The sequence below is a fragment of the Centroberyx gerrardi genome, chromosome 14, assembly GCF_048128805.1.
Source record: "Centroberyx gerrardi isolate f3 chromosome 14, fCenGer3.hap1.cur.20231027, whole genome shotgun sequence".
Lineage (NCBI taxonomy): Eukaryota > Metazoa > Chordata > Actinopteri > Beryciformes > Berycidae > Centroberyx > Centroberyx gerrardi.
Window position 1 is genome coordinate 26,103,980 of NC_136010.1, and position 5,808 is coordinate 26,109,787.

General features: G+C 39.8%; 1 protein-coding gene across 1 annotated transcript in view; it reads right to left on the reverse strand.

The window, feature by feature from the left end:
- The window catches only part of hdac7a (histone deacetylase 7a), a 52,882-nt gene extending 47,669 nt beyond the window's left edge, over positions 1-5,213 (reverse strand). The window contains exons 1-2 of the mRNA XM_071913880.2: positions 4,882-5,213; positions 3,022-3,090 (exon numbers count right to left, since the gene is read on the reverse strand). The gene's annotated coding sequence lies outside the window, so the exon portion shown is untranslated. The remainder of the gene's footprint in view (positions 1-3,021; positions 3,091-4,881) is intronic.
- Positions 5,214-5,808: the final 595 nt, after the last annotated feature.

Genomic DNA, 5,808 nt, shown 5'->3' on the forward strand with positions numbered 1-5,808 from the left:
TGGAGAGGAAGAGAGCGTATGTGTGTGTACGGTTTTAACATTTAATATGATACGAGTCTTATTTTCCTTTAAACAACTAGAAGAATCTGCCCATGGCAGTGGGATAATTTCACTTGTTTCCAATACAAATCAACTTGTTTCCAGAATTTCCTTTAATTAAATCTCATTGTGTTGATACTAGAGGAGTGATCTGGCTTATTTAGATATTGTGTTTCAAGTAAATTCCCAAAACAGGTGAAACTGCAGTGAAAACAAGTGAAACTGATCCCAATGTGTTCGCAGATGTTTTTTCACTTTCAAGATAACACTCAGAGATGAAGTTTCATCTTTATACAAGGTTTAATTAGCTGACTTTCTTCCCAACCATTCCTTCAAAAATGTGGAGAAAGTAGTTTTACATTTTCAGGATTTAGTTTATGCTCTTATCGAGAGAGAAATCAAATGAACTTCCTAAATATTAACCAACCAATCTGTCTGCAAATGTGTGTAATGAATATTCCTGTGTCCCTAGAATGATCATGTATGACAGAGAAGAGATGAGAAAAGAGGTGTTTTTTTAGTGTTTTTGTTTAAGAGCGGAGCATTTTCAGAGCAAGTCGAGATGTGGGAGGAACGGTTGAAGAAAGGTGTGATTCAGAATTTATATTTCTTTAAGGCATGAGTTTTCACGGTACTATAGAAGATTCCCAAGTAAGCGCTCAAGTAGACTGCAACAGTTCCCCAACATGAAGTATTTATTGAAAAAATGAATTTTCAGGTTATTATAGAAGATCTCCAAGTGGTGTGTAAGAAGAAAGTACACCTACATGAAGTATTTCGTGAAAAGATGCGTTTTTAAGGTACGAAAGACGTTTCCTGATAGATTGCCAATTGAAAGTATCCTTACATGAAGTATGTCTTGAAGAGATGAGTGTTAGTGTACTGGAAAAGATTCAGTAGTAAAGAAGTAAGTGCAGAAGTAGTCTGAAAGCAGACAGTATTCCTACATGAGGTTTTCCTTAAAAAAAATTGTTTTCATCGTACTATAGAAGATTCCCAAGTAGTCTACAAGTAGAAAATATAGCTAAATTAGTATTTCTTGAAGCAGTGAGTTTTCAGGTTACATTAGAAGATTCTAAAGTAAGTGTGCAAGAATTCCTACATGAAGCATTTCTTAAAAAATGTGTCTTCCCAGTACTATAGAAGATTCCCAAGTAGTATGCAAGTAGAAAGTATCCCTATAGGGAAGTAGCCTATTTCTTGAAAAAATTAGTTTTCCGGTTACTATGAAAGATTCCCAAGTAGCATGCAAGTAGGAAGTATCCCTACTTGAAGCATTTCTTCGAGGGATTAATTTTCAGGTTATGCCAGCCAAGATTCCCAAGTATGTACTGTAAGAGATTCCCAAGTAGTGTACGAGCAGGAAGAGTTCCTTGAGGCCTGCAGACCGATTACAGCACTCCTATGTAGTTTATAGGTCTGTTTGAGCTCTAGGGGCTTTTAAACCTGCAGTGTCACGTGTCACATCGCACCCAGACGAGTGCTAACCAATCTGCAACCTCAGAGACGCCTGGCATCGGGGCACCATGCCGCACAGAGTTGGTTTAATGTGGGGTTAGATATATGTGTGTGTGTGTGTGTGTGCAGAGAGAGAGAGAGATTAGAGAGGGAGACAAAGGAGAGAGCCAGTGTCAGTTGGCCTGGGTGGACAACACACATGTAACTAGACCCTGCAGCCTTGGCCATGACCTCACTGGGTTTTTCCACAGGCACAGGCACACACACACACACACACACACACGCAGGGCACATAGTGGGTCCTTGGTTAGCATGCTGTAAGCGGAGCCTGGCACAGAGAGAGCAGACTTCCATTCAGAGAGTCATGCATTGTAATCCTACACACTGCCATCAGACACGATGACCTGTTCACGCATCGGAGAATGCTGATCTAAACTACAAAAAAAAAAAAAAAAAAATGTCTGAACTTACTGATGAGTCTCCACATGACAATAGATCTAATTTGTTCTGGTCTCAGTCAGAAAAAAAAAAAATGTAGCCAAGCTGAGCTGCTAGATGGCCTCTGTGTCTAAAATTTACAAACTGCCCCTTGTATAGTGAGGGGAAGGAGAGTGTAGAAATTTAAAATGATGGTACAGAATGGGTACTGCCATGTAATGGCAGTACCCAACAAGTGAAACATCCTGCCAGTGAGGTGAGATAATGCTACTTGTTTCCATTGCAGTTTCATTTGTTTCAGGATTGTTTCAGGACTATATTGTTGTTGACTATATTGTCACTATATTGAAATAAGGCAGAATAAGCCAGTAGTAAGAAGAAAATGACACAATGATGCATGCAAATGATGCAAGAAAATTCTTGAAACAAGCTGATTTGCATTGGAAACAAGTTAAATTATCTCATTGGAAGATTTTGTTTATTCACTTGTTTTAACAATAATTCAATTTTAAAATTCAATACTAGATTAAATGACTTACTAGAAATTAGTACAAATAACAAAATGGAATTTCTTTTTGGCTGTGTTTGAATAAAACGATCATAGAATAACTTTAAATGCCTAATATGTCAACTGTAACAGTCACACGTGTAAAATTGTTTCACACCCACAATAAAACACTCTTCTCAATGACCAAAATCAAACCAGATTTCCACACACACACTGAAGACCTGAAACATGAGAAACAGAGTCGACCAAACACTTATTTCCAACCAGTCTGACACCTGGTCTGTAGTTACTGCAGCTCTCTGAGAATCAAACAGCTTAGATCATGCTGCATTGGAAAAAACGCTACCACTTAACTAAGTGCAGAGCCTGTGTGTAATGTGTGCATGTTGTAAAATTTAAAAAAAAAAGCTGTAAAGAGGACAAGATGTAGTTCTGGCTTTACTGTGCCACTGGTAGCAGTTTTACACATGAATGTTTCAATCCCTAATTTACTAATCTATTTATTAAATTAGGGATGTTGTTTGGGTTTTTTTTTTTTACAAATATTGTCAGAGTTTAAAAGTAAAAAAAAGTCCTACCTGCCACTGTAGGAAATATGTCGTCCTGTCTGTCTGTCTTTATGACGTTCCCAGAGGCGCTGATTCCATCTGTGGAGACAACGGATAAAAAATATTGAGTGAAATACAGTTTTCATACAACAAAAATAAATAATAAATCAATAATAAACAACAAGGAAAAATGTAATTGTTGACATGACAGTCAAGAGGGAGCAGAGCATTTCTACGACTCATAATGCTCAGTCAGACTTGGGTTAAGAAGCACTTGCCCACACTTTAAAGGAACAATGAGTGAGATATTTCCTGCCAGATGCCACAAAATGACCAAAATATGTCTGCAGGGGGTAGTTGATCAATACCAGTGACTCAACCGTTGCTGCACCAGCTGCTGAGATTTCTGCCTTTCAAAACTCATTTTCTGGCATGTATGGAACAAAGCCTCTCCACCCATTGGAGTTTCGACACACTCCCAATCAGCTGCTCAGCGGTGGAGGAGGGTGCTATGAGCGAGTGAACAAAACATTTCAGCTATGAAGGCTGAAAAGCCGCATTCTCAAGACATAAAGCAAATTATTAGATAATTATAATTCCAGTATTAAGCATGGTTACACATTACCTCTTCACTAGACGTTTCTGTTGGAGCTCTGCTCTAAGTAGCTAGCTTACTCCTCTCTATTATGAAAATGTGACTTATTTATTTATGTCATTTACAGGCCACCGTAAGTTGTGAGATCCGTTGATGTTGCAATTCCCACTGATCACCAATAGAGGCTGATAAAAGTCATAGATCACTTAACGCCCCTTTAAGCTTTGTTTTAGTCTGCTTGGCTGCCTGATGGGTGGGGCTGGACATAACTGACCCCCGTCTGCTCCTCCATGCAGTTTAGAAAGTAAAACAAAGGCTAAAGATTACATACAAACACTGTTTGATCCAGATCTGGATGGAAATATCACAAAATGTATAAAGCAATGCTCATTGGGATAACTGAAATAAAACACAAACACACACACACACATTCTCAAATGAAACCAACAGTAGTATCAGCTAGGCCAAAAATAGGTTGCATGGGAATTCAAATCATGATTCTTCTTCTGCTGTAATAATTTATAACATTTTTGGTTAAGTACTACCAATACAATTTCTAAAAGAATCTCTCTCTTTCTTTCGTTATCCGTGTGTGTGTGTGTGTGTGTGTGTGTGTGTGTGTGTGTGCGCGCGCGAGTGTGCTAAACCTGTTGCTGCTGTACTTTAATGCTGGCCAACATCTGCTCAGCAGCAAAGCTCTCCTTGGAAACGGCCATAGGGGCCAATAATAAATATGCCAGCTTCTACTGGACAAACTCCTGAGCAGGAACAAGAAGTTATAGCTCAAATACCCCAAACTCCGTTTTTAGAATATTTCCTTTTCTATTGTAGGAGACAGGAAAAATCACTATAATATTCCTATAATATTCCTATAGGAATTTATAGTGTGTCTACGGTGCTCAACAGTGAGTTTATAGTGACCTTATCGTATTTTATGGTACTTTTATCTCCTATCGCGTCGCTATAATAGAGCTGTAACAATTCTATAGAGACTTAAACGATCATCTGTTTGTGTAGTATTCTTCAAAAGTTTACTATAGGATTACTACAGCTGTAAAGGTCCGTAAGTGCGCGAGCCTCACTGCCTCGAGCGCACGAAACTGAAACGCAATTAAAATAGAAACGACACCTGCGCAGGTAGCCTTTACTATTCATAAAAAAATGTCATATCTTCATAGTTTTTAGCGCTGCAAATGCTAAATAATGACAAAATATCATTGCATTTATCAACCGAACGCCATATAACAAACTTGCAGCTGTTCCCACATCAGATGTTTTCACACACTGTTGCCTACCTTGTGAGAAAGAGCCCGCAAACACCTATCAAGACTCTTAAAGCAGTCCGAATCCAATCACAAGATAATCCAGATGGTACAAAGCGGATTTCGAGCACTATAAAGATTTCCTTTCTTTTTCTTTTTACATCCAGCGGTAAGAAAATGTGACGAGGAGTGATGGCGAGATCCGCCTGTGTTGTCAGCGAGAGAGTAGAGAGGAGGAGGAAAAGAAAAGAGACTTATCGCAGGCAAGTTGCGGAGAGAGAAAGTCCGGCCCCTGAAGTCCGGCCCCCATCCCTCTTTTCTCCTGCAGACAGAAATAGCATGCGAGGCGGGCCCCACCAAAAATAGCCTTGACTTCACACGGACCTTCAGGACTATTGTTTCCCTGCGCTGACGGACTCCCACTGGGTGCACGCGGCAGCCAATCCGCGCGCGGCTCCATGTGACTTTATGAACAGTCTTAACTTTGTTTCCACTATGGGGGCTTGTCAAATAATGAAATGCCCCCTGCGCTGTGGCTCCATCTGCTGACATAACCTAGAAACCAGCAGTGTTGGCACCTCGATGATTCCCAGACTGGGGTCCTGGGACCCTCCAGGGGTCCTTACACAGGGGGTTAGAGGGGCTCCCCAGCAAAATGAGGACAAATATTAATTTCACTATTATTTCACTCCATAGAGGGAAGCACTATAGGGTTAGGGTTAGACTGATGTGGGTTTTTGAAGGGCAATACTCATATTTTTGCATCAAAGCAATCGATATATCCAATATTTTGTGACGATATTCTTTAAATGAACAGTTTTCATGTCAAGTATTGAGTGTTTCCCCACGAAAAGCCTCTGAAACAGCTTTTAGACCATCATGGTAAACTAAAACGCTATTGAAACCCAGACGAAAATTCTTTCAGGTGGGTTAGCAGCTCTTTAAGGCAGAGCGAGGCAG